This window comes from Canis lupus, chromosome X (genome assembly GCF_048164855.1).
Source record: "Canis lupus baileyi chromosome X, mCanLup2.hap1, whole genome shotgun sequence".
Lineage (NCBI taxonomy): Eukaryota > Metazoa > Chordata > Mammalia > Carnivora > Canidae > Canis > Canis lupus.
Window position 1 is genome coordinate 35625264 of NC_132876.1, and position 18113 is coordinate 35643376.

Consider the following 18113-nt stretch of genomic DNA (forward strand, 5'->3'; position numbering starts at 1 on the left):
TAGCCTAACGCTATGTCACAATGCCTACTGTCATTCCTCACCATCTTATCAGGTAGGTATTTTATCATCTCACAACATCATAGGAAGAGGAAGAATGAGTATAGTACCATAAGGTATTTTGAGAGAGACCACATTCACATAACTTTTATTACAGTACATTTTTACAATGATTCTATTTCATTCTTTTTTGTTTTGTTTTGCTTTTTTTTGTTCTATTTAATTCTTATTGTTAATCATCTCCTACTGTAACTAGTTTATAAATTAAACTTTCTCATAGATATGTATGTCCGGGAAAAAAACATGGCATATACAGGATTTGGTACTATCCATGGTTTCAAGCATAGACTGGGGGTCGTGGATCATGTCTCCTGCAGATAAGGGTGGGGGGGACTACTCTATTATGGAAATATTCAAGGGCTTAATTGAGGTGAATGGTATCTAATGGGCCCTTGTATTAAAATGTAAATATATAGAAGGAAATTCTGAAGAACACACACTATATTGTTAACAGTTCACCACTAGGAATGGTATGAACATTAGGGCAGAAGGTCAAGATGACTCATTTTTGCTGAGCATATACTATGTGCCAGACACTGTTCTTAATGCTTGAAATACAGCCATGAAAGAGACAAAGAAAAAAAGTTCCAGCTCACATGGGGCTCACATTCTAGTGGGAGAGAATGAAAAAATAAGATTGATTATATATGATCCGTCCTATGCAGCACACAAAGGCAGGGGACGGAGTCAGCCACAGGGAGGCTGGAGGACCTGCACTTTCGGTAGGTTGTACAGTGAAGGCCTCACTGAGAAGGTGACATAATACCTGAAGGAAATAGGGGGAGAGCCCCATGGAGATCTGGGGATGAAAGTTGCAACAAGAGGGAATATCCTGTACCTCTTTCTACTGTTACTCTGTTAAATCTTTTCAGCCACTGACCGACAGTCATTTTCCCACCAGTTTTGAGGCAACAGGTGCCATGTTGTACTTTGGCAGGATGCAAGCAGTCAGGTTTAGGGCCAGGATTACCTTGATGGTTTACATAATCAAGATATGGTTCAAGACCTTTGCCACTTTGAATAAATGGAGGCTCTAGCCACGTGTACTAGGCATGTATGCTTCCATAAATTGGATCTTTCTTGAATACATGTATAAATTGTTCCTTGCTTAGCATCTTAAGGGACTCAGTCCACTTTTATACAGGCTGTTCACAGCTGCTTGAGTGACAGTGCTGTACAAAATCCAAACTGTCCCTTGCCACCTAGCTCCAGGATACTCATCCCTCATTGGAATCATTAAGTAGTGAGTGGGGAACATTTCTATATCCGTGGATGTAGAGCTAACAGGATATTTCTTTCATTAACCTCAGGGACAGTAGCTTAAGTAAGCAGAAAGGCTGATCAGTATCCTTGGTCACTGAATCCCAGCAAATCACAGTGTGAAGTCACTAAATGGTCACAGTTGATTACATCACAATGGGTTTGCAGCATATAAAGCCCAGACCATCTTTAGGCCTAGGTTTATTTCTCCTAAGGGAATGTAGTGGCAGGAAGGATTTCTGTTACGGAGCAGCTAGTCAACACTGGTATAGTTTTCTCTCTCTCTCTCTTTTTTTTTTTTTTTTTTATGATAGACATAGAGAGAGAGAGAGAGGGAGAGGCAGAGACACAGGCAGAGGGACAAGGAGGCTCCATGCAGGGAACCCCATGCGGGACTCGATCCCAGGACTCCAGGATCACGCCCTGGGCCAAAGGCAGGCACCAAACCGCTGAGCCACCAAGGGATCCCAGTTTTCTCTTTTTCATGCAGAATCTTTACTTAGAGAAATTGATTTGTATCCGCAGCAAGGGTAATAAAAAATGCTTTCTTTCCTTCTCAGCCCACAGTTTTAGAAGAAAGCCGAAGAGTGTGGTCTACGGAGCATGCTGCGCTTGCCAGGGGTGTGGACGCAGAGTTCAAGCACAGACAAAGGGCAGGCAGTGATTTCATACTTCTGATAGGTAAGTTAGCTCAGTTGTACTCGGATTCTGTGCTACCCTCTTCTGTCCATAGGCTCCTTTTTCAAAGTAGGCCTCTCCCTGAGCTTCCTCTGTATATATCTGGTTAGCACTGTGGCCGTGTATGCTCGGTCTCCCTAATGGTTCATCATGATGATCATGAGAGCTCCGCCTCGGGGATTGGAAATAGTATGATCCCTTCTGGTAATTTCAAACTCAAAGCCCAGAAAAGGCCATGATTTGACTAGAGTTGATTTCATGCGTCTGATAGGTGTGCAATGTAAGTTGCACCTTGTGTTTTATCCCGTGATATTTACATGCATGACTTTCTGCAATGTTTTAATCCAGTTTATACTGGTGCCGTGGAGGTTTCCTAGAAATCACGTGTACATTAGACTTCCAGTAATAGTGTAGCTAGATTTTCAGTGCTCAAGACTGAGCAAAGAAAGGCAGTATTATTTCAGTAACTTGAGACCTTTTAAAGCCGTCAGAGTAGCCTGCTCGTTTGATTAACCTGAGAACTAGGAAAGATTTGAGGTGATCCTGTTGGTCTCCCTAGACTGCTGAGGAACAGAACTTGTTACTGTATGTTGGATCTAAAGGATAATGCTGAAACTTCCCTTGTGAAATGTAGTCTGCTAGAGGGCCTTCTACTTAGCCGTTTTGTTTATACATAATCAGAATCTCTGTTGGGGAGGATCAAGCATGAAGTTGCTTGTCATTTCTTTCTAAGACGAAAACTACACTTGTCAAATGCCAGTTCTACGTTATTCTTTTGGTCTGTGGCACAGGGCAGGCTTAGAATAATAGTGAAAGACGAATAGCTTATTTTGATGATGTATTCTTTTGTGATTTAAAAAAAATAAGATTTTATTAATTCGGGGCACCTGGGTGGCTCAGTGATTGAGCCCCTGCCTTTGGCTCAGGTCCCACATCAGGCTCCCCAGAGGGAGCCTGCCTCTCCCTCTGCCTCTCTCTTTTATTTATTTATTTGAGAGAAAGGGAAAGCATGAGTAGGGGGAGAAGAATAGGGAGAAATAGACTCCCCACCGAGTGAGGAACCTGATCCAGGGGGATCAAGATTATTCATTTTTCTGTGTTGAGTTGTATAAGTTCTTTATATATTTTGGATATAAAGCCTTTATTGGCTATTTTATTTATAAATGTCTTCTCTCACTCAGTAGGTTGCTTTTTTGTTTTGTTGATGGGTTCTTTTACTGCGCAATAGCTTTTTATTTTGATGTAGCAGTGCTAATCATGAGAGAAATGCAAATCAAAACTGCAATGAGATATGGCCTCATGCCTATCAGAATGACTAAAGAGACAACAAATAACAAGTGTTGGCAAGGGTGTAGAGAAAAGGGACCCCTTGTACTGTTGGTTGGATCATAAATTGATAGCAAAAACTATGGAAAACAGTATAGAGGTTCCTCAAAAACTTAAAAAATAGAAATACCATATGATCCAATCACTCCACTACTGAGTATTTACCCCCAAAAATGGAAACCCTAATTCAAAAAAGATATATGGGGATCCCTGGGTGGCTCAGTGGTTTAGTGCCTCCTTCGGCCCAGGGCCTGATCCTGGAGACCCGGGATCGAGTCCCACATCGGGCTCCCTGCATGGAGCCTGCTTCTCCCTCTGCCTGTGTCTCTGCTTCTCTCTCTCTCTCTCTCTGTGTGTGTGTCTCTCATGAATAAATAAATAAAATCTTAAAAAAAAAAGATACATGCACCCCTATGTTTATTTCAGCCTTATTTACAACAGCCAGGATTTGGAAGCAACCCAATTATCCATCAATAGATGAATGGATAAAGAATATGTGGTGTCTGTGTGTGTACACACACAAACACTGGAATATTACTCTTAAAAAATAATGAGATCTTGTCATTTGCAACAACTTGGACGGACCTAGAAGGTATTGTGCTAAGTGAAATTAGTGGGGAAAGATAAATACCATATGATTTTACTTATATGTGGAATCCGGGGGAAAAAATGAATAAACAGAAAGATAGACTTACATACAGAGACAAACTGGTGGTTGCCAGAGGGGAGGTGGTTGATGGAATAGGCAAAATAGAAGGAGATGAAAAGCTGCAGACTTCCAGTTACTAAATAAATAAGGCACAGTGATAAAAAGTACAGCATAGAAAGTGTAGTCAATAATATCATATTAAGGGACGCCTGGGTGGCTCGGCGGTTGGGAGCCTGCCTTCGGCTCAGGTCATGATCCCCGGATCCGGGATTGAGTCCCACATTGGGTTCCCTGCGTGGGACCTGCTTCTCCCTCTGCTTGTGTCTCTGCCTCTCTCTCTGTCTGTGTGTCTCATGAATAAATAATCTTTTAAAAAATAATATTGTATTAATGTTGTATAGTGACAGTAACTAATCATCACGAGCACTGAGTAACGTATAGAATTGTCCAATCAATATATTGTACACCAGAAACTAATATATCATATGTCAATTATACTTTAATAAAAAATTAAAATACACATGTACATATACATACACAAATTAGTTGGGGCACCTAGGTGGCCCAGTCCATTAAGCATCTGCCTTCTGCTCAGGTCATGATCTCAGGGTCCTGGGATCCAGCCCCTGTCAGGCTCCCTGCTCAGTGGGAAATCTGCTTCTCACTCTCCCTCTGCCTGCTGCTCCCCCTGCTCATTTTCTCTCTCTGTGTGTCAAATAAATAAAATCTTTAAAAGAAAAAAAGCAAATTAGCAGATATTTCAGGAACTTTAAGGAAACCTTTGACATTTTTTTTTAAAGATTTTATTTATTTATTCACGAGAGACACACACAGAGAGAGGCAGAGACACAGGCAGAGGGAGAAGCAGGCTCCATGCAGGGAGCCCTACGTGGGACTCGATCCTGGGTCTACAGGATCAGGCCCTGGGCTGAAGGCAGCACTAAACCATTGAGCCACCCGGGCTGCCCAAACTTTGACATTCTTTTTTTTTTTTTTAATTTTTTATTTATTTATTTATGATAGTCATACAGAGAGAGAGAGAGAGAGAGAGAGAGGCAGAGACGCAGGCAGAGGGAGAAGCAGGCTCCATGCACCGGAGCCCAACGTGGGACTCGATCCCTGGTCTCCAGGATCGCTCCCTGGGCCAAAGGCAGGCGCCAAACCGCTGCGCCACCCAGGGATCCCAACCTTTGACATTCTTAAGAGCACCTGGACTTAGGGAGTTCCTGCATGGCTCAGTCCTTTAAGTGTCTGCCTTCAGCCCAGGTCATGATCCTGGAGTCCTGGGATCCAGTCTGGCTCCCTGCTCAGCTGGGAGTCTGCTTGTCCCTCCCCCTGCTTGTGCTCTCACTCCCAAATGAATAGATTAAATCTTTAAAAAACACCGACACATAACCACAGATACTGATTTTTTTTTTTTTTTGGTAGCATGATAGTGAAGCACTGTAAATAAGTAAAATACCTGTCAACTGACAAGTGATTAAAGAAATATATGATTCAATCTTCTCAACCATGAAGTATGAAGTTATTTGTACATAGCTTTATAATTAGAAATTATAAATATTAATAAATCATGAAAATAACACATATACTTTAATGAATTTTGATGTATATGCATATCTGTGATAACATGACCAAAGCAACATAAGGAACATAGTCACTATCCTCCAAAATTACCTTTTCCCCTTTGTCATCTTTCCCTCACACACCTCTGTGCCTACCATCTCCTAAAAGTCATTGATCTGCTGTATATCACCATACAAAATTTTACACTTTCTGGAGTTTTATAGAAATGAAATCATGGAGTATATACTCTTTTTTTTCTTTTCTTGGCCTTTTAAACTCAGAATAGTTGTTGTGAGATTCATCCCTACTCTTTGTATCAATGGTTCATTCTTTTTGTTGCTGAATTGCAGGGGGTTCCATTGTATGGATATTCCATAGTATGTCCACTCATCTGTTGATGGTCATTTGGACTGTTTCCAGCTTTTGACCATTATAAATAAAGTTAGGTACCTATGTATGTAGGTCTCTGTGTGAACTTTCATTTCATATGCCTTCGTTTCTATTGAGGCATAATTTACCTATTGTAAAATTCACTTTCAAATTGTATAAAATTGTACAAGTTTTGACAGAGGTATATAACCATGTACCCACTATCACAGTCAAGATATGAAATACTTCTATGACTCCAGAAAGTTTTCTCAGGTTCCTTTGTAATCTGTGATATCATTTTACTTCCAGTCCTTGGCAACTACTGATCTAATTTCTGTCCATATAGTTCTGTCTTCTTTTAAAGTCATATACATGGAACCATAGAGCAATAATCCTTTTGTTTCTGGCTTCTTTCACATAGCACAACGCTTTCCAGATTCATCCATGGTGTATTCTCATCAATGAATTCATTCATTTTTATCATTGAGTATTTCATCATGTGGATATATTTTATTTATTCACCTGTTGCTGGACATTCAAATTGTTTCCAGAATTTAGAGTTTCTGAAAAGCCTTATGGGAGAACTTTTAGAACTTTTAGAACATGTGTGTTTGAGTTACAGTCTAGAATCTTTTTATTTCAGCCTAAAGGATTTCTTTTTGTATTTCTTGCAGGGCAGATTTAGTGGTAGTGAATTCCTATCAGCTTTTATTTATCTGAATTTCTCATTCCATTTAGCTCTTTTACTATGATTCTGTCCTTTTCTTTTATTTGGGACATACTCATCTGTCTCCTCATTTTGTCTGTTTCTATGTATGAGGAAAATCAGCTACATCTCCTGATCTTGAAAGTAATGGCCTTGTGAAGTAGAGGTCCTGTAATACCTTATAGGGCAATGTCCTTGTTCACCAGAAGAAGGGCACTCCAGGGGTGTCGCCTATGTGTGTTATGTGTGCCTTGCTGTTGAGGCTAAGCTGCATTGCATTCCTGCAGGTTTCACTTCCTTTCAATAGGTGATTCTTTATAGAACTATAAGATAGTATGGGACACCTGGGTGGCTCAGTGGTTGAGCATCTGCCTTTGGCCCAGGGTGTGATCCTGGGATCTGGGATGGAGTCCCACATCTAGCTCCTGGCATGGATCCTGCTTCTCCCTCGGCCTGTCTCTGCCTCTCTCTCTGTGTCTCTCATGAATAAATAAATAAAATCTTAAAAAGTATATTTAGGGACTCTGGGTGGCTCCATTGGTTAAGCAACTGACTCTTGATTTTGGCTCACATCATGATGTTGGGGTCCTGAGATCAAGCCCTGTGTCTGGCTCCACACTTGACATTCTCCCTCTCTCCTCCTCCTTCCCTTGCTCACATTCTCTCTCTTTACATAAATAACTAAATAAAATCTTTTTTAAAAAACTCCTTTTTAGGAGTGCCTGGGTGGCTCAGTCAGTTAAGCATCTGCCTTCGGCTTAGGTCATGACCCCAGAATCCTGGGATCGGAGCCCCACTTCAGGCTCTCTGCTCACCCAGGAGCCTGCTTCTCCCTTTCCCTCTGCCTGCCGCTCCCCTTGCTTGTACTCTGTCTCTCAAATAAATAAAATAAAACATCTTGATTTTCAGTTGATTAAGAGTCTGCCTTTGGCTCAGGTCATGATCTTGGGGTCCTAGGATCCAGTCCTGTGTCCTCTCTGCTCAGCAGGGAGTCTGCTTCTGCCTTTCCCCCTGCTCGTGCTTTCTCTTAAATAAATAAATAAAATCTTCAGGCAAAAAAGATTTCATTTCTTTTTCTCCTAGATCCTATGAAACTTCAGTATAGTATTTCTCTCTTGCTGGTCTAAGAAAGGAGCAAGGTATAAAAGGTTTGTAGTTTTCAGCCTCTAATAGCAACATAAAGGGCTGCCCGGGATTCCAATTTTATGTGTGGTTCCAGATTGTTTGGCCAATTTATATTACCAGCAGAGGGGCACCTGAGTGGTTCAGTTGGTTAAAAGGCTGCCTTCCACTAGGGTCATGATCTGGGGGTCCTAGGATCCAGCCATTAGCCTCTCCACTCAGTGGGGACCCTGCTTCTCCCTCTCCTTCTGCCCCTCCCCCAGCTGTGCTCTCTCTTTCTCTCTCTCTCTCTCAAATAAATTAATTAATCTTAAAAAATAATAAATTGGGCAGCCCGGGTGGCTCAGCGGTTTAGCACCGCCTTCAGCCCAGGGCCTGCTCCTGGAGACCCGGGATGGAGTCCCATTTCGGGCTCCCTGCATGGAGCCTGCTTCTCCCTCTGCCTGTGTCTCTGCCTCTCTCTCTCTCTCTCTCTCTCTCTCATTAATAAATAAATAAGTCTTTAAAAAAAGACTAGTTTTAAAAAATAATAATTAAAAAATAATAAATAATAAATAACAGGACACCTGGTTGCTCAGCAGTTGAGCATCTGCTTTGGCTCAGGGCTGATCCTGGTCCGGTGATCAAGTTCCATATCAGATGCCCTGTGAGGAGCCTGCTTCTCCCTCTGCCTGTGTCTGTCTCTGCCTCTCTCTATGCATTTCTCATGAATAAATAAATAAAATCTTTAAAATAATAGTAATAATAAGTTATAAGCAGAAAGATTCAGTGCCTTTCTGAAAATGTACAAATGAATCATTTACATAAAAAAGGAAATTTTGTGGACAGTGTGTGTGTGTATAGGCACCAAGCTGGGGGGGAAAGAAACACAGGGTGGGGAGAAGATAACTTTTGAGGGGGGGATGAGAGTGTGGATTCAGAGAAATCTTATTTTTCTTTGTAGATTTTTTTATTGGAGTTCGATTTGCCAACATGTAACACCCAGTGCTCATCCTGTCAAGTGCCCCCCTCAGTGCCTATCACCCAGTTACCCCATCCCCCCGCCCACCTCCCTTTCCACTACCCCTTGTTCGTTTCCCAGAGTTAGGAGTCTCTCATGTTTTGTCATCCTCTCTGATTTTCAGAGAAATCCTACTGGAAGTCCTCCACCTTCTGAGAAGTTCATTTCCTGTCCATGAAGGCCCTTGGGTGGGTTTGAAATTTAAATAGACTAGAAAAGTTTTGAATGAGCCAGTGTGGGACATTTTCCAGGACTCAGGTAGGGATGAATAATACAATTAAAACAGTAAAGATATCCATGATAAATCATGCAAAACTCCTTTTCTTTTCCAGAAGTGAAAATGAGTTTGTTTGCCTTTACTTGGAGATCTCTTTCTTTATCACTTCCACTACAGGCACCAGGAGCAGCAGCACTAGCCACATCCCCACATTGGTCCTTAATGTCGTGAAAATAATCCTAATGATCTGAAATGTAATGCTGTATTTCACACATAATATTATTTGAAACTATATTATCAAGTGGACATTTATGCTGGGTATCATTGCAGGTAAATGAAGAATTCAGAGCCTAAACCCAAGTTTAAGACAAGATGCAAAAAAAGGAAAAAAAAATCAAAGAGCTTGGAACAGAATTCTGGCAGCAGTGAACCTGGGTAATAAAAGTAGATAATATTGTGTCATGTCAGTGAGTTCTAAGGCAGGCGATTATTTTGTTAGGTGAAAGGAACATGTGACCAGAAGCAGACTTTCTGGTGAATTAACATTTTCATTTATATAACTATACAGGTTTGATTTTCTAAGAACCATGTTCATGCGTGGAAAAGACTCAGGTATCAGTTTCTTAAACCACACTAAATGTTTTGTGACAATATATTACACAAGCAAAACTGCTTTCGGGAGGAAATTTTCATGATGACTTGAATAACTGGGTCTACAAGAAACCCTGCAAAAGGAAAATCCACAATTTAATGATTACCCAAGCCCTCTTTAGACCTCTTGACCATCATTTATTAATAACCCATGGACTTATCTACCCACCTTGACAAAAGCTTCCATGTATACTTAACATCTTCCTAAGAGTGTCTAAACTCCTAAGCTCACTAGGTGTTTGTTTTTTATTTTTATTTTATTTTTTTAAACATTTTTAAGACTTTATTTATTTATTCATGAGAGACACAGAGAGAGAGAGGCAGAGACACAGACAGAGGGAGAAGCAGGCTCCACTCAGGGAACCCGACGTGGGACTCGATCCCGGGTCCCCAGGATCACACCCTGGGCTGTAGGCAGCACCAAACCGCTACACCACCAGGGCTGCCCAGTGTTTGTTTTTTTTTAATTTGTCTCTTGTTACCATTCTACTAAAAAGTTATGTCAAAAGTTGCCAGTGAACTCCAAATGACCCAGTCTAGTGGCCTTTTCCCAGCTCTATCCTGTTTCATTGTAATATTTTATAATTCTCCACTACATTTATTTTTCCTATCCCTCTTCTTCCTTTTTCACATCTCTGAGAAGTCAGTTACTCTCTCTTTTTTCACCCCAAGGGGGATGTTCCCCAGGGTTCTGTCCTCAGCTCCTGACAAATGACACGCATTCATAGGAGATAATCTGCTACTGTACTAGGAAGGGAGCTGACAGGCACCTAGGTTGCTCAGTCAGTTAAGCCTTCAAATCTTGCTTTGGGCTCAGCTAGTGATCTCATGGGTCATGAGATTGAGCCCAGGTCAGGCTCTGCACCTTAGCGGGGAGTCTGCTTGAGATCCTCTCCCTCTCTGCCCCTTCCCCTCCATTCTCTCTCTCAGATAAATAAATAAAGTCTTTATTATAAAGATTTTATTTAATAAGATTTTATTTATTTATTCATGAGAGACAGAGAGAGGCAGAGAGAGAAGCCAGCTCCCTATGGGGAGCCTAATGCAGGACTCCATCCCAGGATCATGACCTGAGCCTAAGGCAGACGCTCAACCACTGAGCTACCCAGGGCCCCGGTAAATAAATCTTTAAAAAAAAAAAAAAGAAAGAGAGCTAAATTAGGCATGTGAAAACCTGCACTCAAGTCCTAATCATGTGTCATAGTAACAGCATGAACATTGTTCAGTCACTTAAATCTTGGGAGTCTCAGTTACTGCATCCAGAAGAAGTGAGAGGAAACTTGCCCTACCTATGGTACAAAGTTATAATGAGGATCAAGAGGGATAATAGATGTAAAAAGTTTGATAAGCATAGTACTATGCAAATGGATATTACTTGCATTATTAGAAGACAGCTAGGGCAGCCCGGGTGGCTCAGCAGTTTAGTGCTGCCTTTAGCCCAGAGCATGATCCTGGATCAAGTCCCACATCAGGCTTCCTGCATGGAGCCTGCTTCTCCCTCTGCCTGTGTCTCTGCCTCTCTCTCTGTGTGTCTCTCATGAATAAATAAATAAAATCTTAAAAAAAAGAAGAAGAAGACAGCTAGGTCATTGGCACTGTGAGACAGACTCTGTTTGAAGCTAATTGGCTCCCAAGGGGATCAAACCATGACCTTATATGAATCACCTATATTTTGAGACCCTATATTAATTATCCATATATTTTTAAAAGATTTTATTTATTTATTCATAAGAGATACAGAGGGAGAGGCAGGCTCCCTGCAGGAAGCCTGATGCAAGACTCGATCCCAGGACCCCAGGATCACCACCTAAGCCAAAGGCAGACGCTTAACCACTGAGCCACCCAGGTGCCCCTAATAATCCATATTTGAACCAACTAGCCTAACAGGCCCAGGCTGTGTAAGTTAATTCTTCTGTATATTCATTCATCATGAAATCTAAGTTTGCATTATTTGGGAGTACTGCTTCATAGAGCATTAGTGTTAGCAGAAGCAGTCATTGTGCAGAGCTTAAAATGCTGATCAAATATCTGTAAAGTCTTGTGCATATTCTAAATCCTTGACTGGTGGTAAATACCAAAAAACATGATAAAATGCTTTAATCACCTTGAATGTATAAGAAAATATAAATGTCTACTGTTATAAATTATTTGCTACATTTTATATTGCCAGCATTTAAACACTGGATTCTTTATATTACAGGAACATGAGCCCACAGGTTGCCCTTAAATTTCAGGAGCTCTTTCAACGCATTCACAGGCAGATGGAGGGCCATGCCCACCACCATCTCTACCCACATCCTCTCTACTCAGAGGAGTTGCTCCTCCTTCTCCAACTTCTTTACCTAGAATAAGTGGCAAACCATCACCACCACTATCACCTTTGTGGGAGGACCTCCTTCTCCAAAATCACCACTTGCTTTCTCTTATGGAATAAAGCAGAAATAAATGTATCCAAGAATTAATTCTTTTTTAAAAAGATTTTATTTATTCATTCATGAGAGACAGAGAGAGAGAGAGAGAGAGAGAGAGAGAGGCAGAGACACAGGCAGAGGGAGAAGCAGGCTCCACGCAGGGAGCCCGATGTGGGACTCGATCCTGGGACCACAGGATCATGACCTGAGCCAAAGGCACACACTCAACTGCTGAGACACCCAGGCATCCCCCATGTATTAATTCTTGAACTGCATGACTTGACTCTTCTTTGTAAGAATCAACTCATCAAAGGGAAAACTTTGACTACAGAATGTTCTTGAGCATCTTCTGGTCAACAATGTATGAAAACTGTGTACCTGTGGGTATTATATAAGATTAGAGAATAAGACTACTGACTCTTGCTATCCCTCCTGAGCTCATCATCTTATATTTCTCCATCAGACAGTATCTCAATTGGAAACTCTAACTCCATAGAGATATAAAATTCATATAGAAAGGAAAGGAGAGGGCAGCCCGAGTGGCTCAGCAGTTTAACACTGCCTTCAGCCCAGGATGTGATCCTGGAGACCCGGGATCGAGTCCCACATCCGGCTCCCTGCATGGAGCCTGCTTCTCCCTCTGCCTGTGTCTCTGCCTCTCTCTCTCTCTGTGTCTCTCATGAATAAATAAATTTTAAAAAAAGAAAGAAAGGAAAGGAGAATTAATAAAGTGGTATAAGCATAAATGCATTAATTTCCTAAGGCAGCCATAATAAATACCTACAAACAGGATAGCTTCTTCTTTTTAATATTTTTTTAATTTATTCATGAGAGACACAGAGAGAGAGAGGCAGAGACACAGGCAGAGGGAGAAGCAGGCTCCATGCAGGGAGCCCGACATGGGACTCGATTCCAGGTCTCCAGGATCACGCCCTGGGCGGAAGGCAGCGCTAAACTGCTGAGCCACTTGGGCTGCCCAGCAGGATGGCTTCTAAAAACAATCTTTTATGTCAATTTTAAAGGCCAAGAGTCCAAAATCAAGGTGTTGGCAGGGCCATGCTCCCCTTGGAGGCTCTAGGAGACAATTTCTTTCTTGCCTCCTATAGTTTCTGGTGGCTCATAGTATTCCTTGTCTTGTGGCTACGTCTTTCTCTGCTCCATGTTCACATGGCCATTCCTTCTGTGTCTGTTTGTAAACCTCTCCTTCCTCTCAGGAGAGGCAGAGACACAGGCAGAGGGAGAAGCAGGCTCCACATAGGAAGCCTGATGCAGGACTCGATCCAGGACTCCAGGATCACACCCCAAGCCGAAGGCAGACGCTCAACCGCTGAGCCACCCAGGCGTCCCAAGATGAGTGTACTCTTGATCCCTGTCACCTATTGCACACATTGCCCTACCCACCTCCCCTCTAGTAAAATACGTATTTTCCAAAATGAACTTTAAATATTCGATCACAATGTGCAATCTCTTCAACATTGTATGAAATTTTCCATTTGCCTCAATACCCCAGAAATTGACCTAAAGACTGAGAACAAATTCCACAACTAAAGGTAGAGAAGAGGCCAAATGGAAGAAGGTAGGAAGTGTAGAGACATGATTTGAGAGAGAAATGGATCATGGTCACTGTGGTAGGGAGAACCTGTGTTCATGGAGAAGGATGAGAGGCAGACTAACATACAGGGGAGCATGGGAAAAATGAATCCCCATAGCAACTGGCTTGGAAAGCACGCAAGGCCACATTTTATGACTTCTAGCAACCAGTGGGGCTTGAAGCCTGGGATTTTATTTTTTAAGATTTTATTTATTTCAGAGAGCAAGCTACAGAGAGAGAAAGAGAGAGAGAGAGAGCACACAAGTGGGGCGGGGGCAGAGAGAGAGGGAGAAGCAGCCTCTCTCCACTGAGCTGGGAACCCAGTAGGGGGCTCAGTCCCAGAATCCGGGGATCATGACCAAAGCTGAAAGCAGATGTTTAACTGACTGAGACACCCAGGTGCCCCAAGCCTGGTTTAAATGGTCAGCAAAAAAAAAAAAAAAAAAAAAAAAAGAAATTGGTCAGCAAGCTTGGCTGGGATAGAACCCAGAGGGCACTTCACTACTCTTGGAGAGAAGGCAGGCAAACAACCTATGGACGTACAGCATGGAAATAAGGATCTTAAGAATTCATAGGGTACCCACTGGAGAGGTTATTTGCTCATTTTGGAGCATGTCCCAGAGAGGCAGCATTCATAGAGAGACCCTTCCAGTAACAAAGGAACTGGCCAGCATCATTTTCCTCCCCAACTCTTCAGCATAAACCCAGGTCCAGGGGATCCCTGGGTGGCGCAGCGGTTTGGCGCCTGCCTTTGGCCCAGGGCGCGATCCTGGAGACCCGGGATCGAATCCCACGTCGGGCTCCCGGTGCATGGAGCCTGCTTCTCCCTCTGCCTGTGTCTCTGCCTCTCTCTCTCTCACTGTGTGCCTATCATAAATAAAAAAATAAATAAATAAATAAATAAAAAAATATACATCTAAAAAAAAAAAAACCCAGGTCCACCCATGGGAACCAACACAGCATTCAGTCACTACCTAACTTGCTTGCACCAAGCCCCACCTCCCTGCACTCTGATGGAACTGTCCTTCCCAGTCTTTCTTGGCTCTGTCCCAGTGCTACATGCTCCCCCCTCTAGAAGACCAGCCCAAACCCCTGCTCACAGCACATCTCCCAACCTGGGAGTTTTGCAAAGCCTCAGTTCTAGTGGCAATGGTGACAGGTCTCATTTCATAAGCAGACAAAAGCACACCTAGTTAAAATGCACCACATTCCGGCCAGAGACCAAACACTGCCCACAACAGGTACAGAAAGCCTCTGTAGACAACTGGCCCATAGGATAAAGGGACCAGGACAAAAGAGAAGAGCACACACAGCACACATTGGAGACAATCCCAGAAGCACCAGGCCCTGAGGAGCAGTGGACACTACATGGCAAGGCACTATAGGATCTCTTCTTCATAAGACCGTTACCCTAGGAGATGTAGCTAAATTTGCTAACATGCAGAAATAGGTATAGAGACTTAGACAAAATTAGAAGACAGAAATTTATCCCAAATGAAAGAATAGGACAAGACTACAGCCAGAGATCTAAGTGGAAGAGATACAAGTAACATGCCTGATGGCGTATTGAAAGTAATGATCATAAATTTACTCACTGGACTTGAGAAAAGGGTGGAAGACATGAATGAGACCTTTAACACAGAGATAAAGAATAGCATAGCAGAGTCAAAGGGCTGAATAAATGAAATGAGAAACACACTTAATGGAATGAACAACAGGCTAGAAGAATCAGAGGAATGAATTCATGGCCTAGAGGACAGAGTAATGGAAGGTCATCAAGGTGAACAAAAGAGAGAAAAAAGAATTATACAAAATGAGAATAGGTTTAGGGAACTCAGTGACTCCACCAAATGTTATAATAACATACATATTATAGGAGTCCCAGAAGAAGAGAAAAAAGGGGGCAAAAATTTTATTTGAAGAAATAATAGCTGAAAACTTTCAAAAGCTGTAGAAGGAAACACATATCCAGATCCAGGAGATACAGAGAACCCCCAACAAAATCAACAAAAGTAGACCCAAATCAAGATACATCATAATTATATGGGTTGCCTGGGTGGCTCAGCGGTTGAGCATCTGCCTTTGGCTCAGGTCGTGATCCCAGGATCTGGGATCAAGTCTCATGTCAGGCTCCTTGTGAGGAGCCTGCTTCTCCCTCTGCCTATGTCTCTGCCATTCTCTCCATGTGTCTCATGAATACATAAATAAACTTTTAAAAAATATATATATTATAATTATATTGGTAAAATACAGGGATAAAGAAAAAGATCTGAAAACATCAAGACAAAAAAAGACCTTTAACTTACAAGAGAAAACCCACAAGGCTAGCAGGGGATATTTTTTAGTAGAAACATTCCAAGCCAAAAGGGAGTGGCATTATAAATATTCAAAATAGTGAATGGGTAAAATCTTCAGCCAAGAATCCTCTATCCAGCAAGGTATCACTCAGAATAGAAGTAGATAGAAATAGTTTCCCAGGCAAACAAAAACTAAAGGAGTTTATGACCACTAACCCAGCCCTGCAAGAAATATTAGAGGGGACACTTTAAGTGGAAAGGAGAGAACAAAAGAGACAGTATGAAGGTACAAAACACAAAAGCAGTAAATTTGAATATTTCTGTAAAAAATTAAGGACTCACAAAATGATATAAAATATAACATATACCTAATGTTTTGGGAGGAGACGAATAAAGAATGAATTCAAACTTAAACTACAATCAACACGGACTACTGTATGCAGAAAAGATTATACATAGACCTACTGGTAACCATATTAATAAATATGCAAAGAATAAGAAGAAAGAAGTCCAAATATATCAGTAAAAAGAACCAGCAAACCATGAACGAGAGAAAACCAGAAAAAATCAGAGAAAATCTTCAGAAACAACCACAAAACAAACATTAACATGACAATAAATACATGTCTATCAATAATTACTTTGAATGTAAATGGACTAAATGCTCTAATCAAAAGACATAGGGTGACAGAATGGGTAAAAAAACAAGACCCATCTATATGCTGCCTACAGGAGACTCATTTTAGATCTAAGGACATCTTCAGATTGAAAGTGAGGGGATGGAGAAACATCTATCATGCAAATGAATGTCAAAAGAAAGCCAGAGTAGCAATACTTATATTGGAAACACTAGATATTAAAACAAAGACCAGGGCAGCCCGGGTGGCTCAGCGGTTTGGCGCCGCCTTCAGCCCAGGGCCTGATCCTGGAGACCCTGATCGAGTCCCACGTCAGGCTCCCTGCATGGGGCCTGCTTCTCCCTCTGCCTGTTTCTCTGCCTCTCTCTCTCTCTCTCTGTGTCTCTCATGAATAAATAAATAAAATCTTAAAAAAAAAAAAAACAAGAAAACAAAGACCATTATAAGAGACAAACAAGGACACAATGTAAATAAAGGGGATAATCCAATAAGAAGATATGACAATTATAAATATTTATGTACCCAATATGGGAACCCAAATACATAAAACAATCAATAACAAACATAAAGGAACTAATCAGTAATAATACAATAATTGTAGAGGACTTTAACACCCCACTTACAAAAATGGACTAATCGTCCAAATAGAAAATCAACAAGGAAACAATGGCTTTGAATGACACACTGGACCATATGGATTTACTAGATATATGCAGAACATTCCACCCTAAAACATCAGAATACAATTCTTCTCAAGGACACATGGAATATTCTCCAGATTAGATCACATACTAGGCTACAAAACAAGTCTCAACAGGGGCAGCCCCTGTGGCGCAGCGGTTTAGCGCCGCTTGCAGTCCAGGGCGTGATCCTGGAGACCCTGGATCGAGTCCCACGTCAGGCTCTCTGTATGATGCCTGCTTCTCCCTCTGCCTGTGTCTCTGCCTCTCTCTCTCTGTGTCTCTCATGAATAAGCAAATAGAATCTTAAAAAAAAAAAAAAAAAAAAAAAAAAAGAACATCTTACTAAACAATGAATGGGTCAACCAGGAAAATAAAAGAAGACATAAAAAAATCTACATGGAAAAAAATGAAAATGAAAACACGACTGTCCAAAACCTTTAAGACGCACTATATGAGGGAAGTATGTAACTATAGTAGGCCTAGCTCAAAAAGCAAGAAAAACTTCAAATAAACAACCTAAGCTTAAATCTAAAGGTGCTAGAAAGAAAACAATAAACAAAACTTAGTACCAGCACAAGAATAGAAATAATAAAGATTAGAGCAGAAGTGAATGATACGGAAACTAAAAAAAATTTTTTAAAAACCAATAGAATAGGTCAATGAAATCAGGAGCTGATTCTTTGAAAAAGAAATCAGTATAATTGATAAATGTCTAGCCAGACTAATCAGGAAAAAAAGAGAAAGGAATCAAATAAAATCACAAACAAGAGAGGTTAATTAACAACCAACACCACAGAGATACAAACAATGATAAGAGAATATTATGAAAAATTGTATGTCAACAAATTGGACAACCTGGAAGAAATGGACAAATTCCTGGAAACATATAAGC

The 18113-nt window shown here is 41.3% G+C and overlaps 1 long non-coding RNA gene across 1 annotated transcript; it reads left to right on the forward strand.

The window, feature by feature from the left end:
* The first annotated feature begins 1466 nt into the window (after positions 1 to 1466).
* Positions 1467 to 12051, forward strand: LOC140628721 (uncharacterized). Its single transcript, XR_012026726.1, has 4 exons — positions 1467 to 1583; positions 1878 to 1998; positions 9281 to 9385; positions 11802 to 12051. It is a non-coding gene; the product is annotated as an uncharacterized lncRNA (long non-coding RNA).
* The last annotated feature ends 6062 nt before the right edge of the window (positions 12052 to 18113 follow it).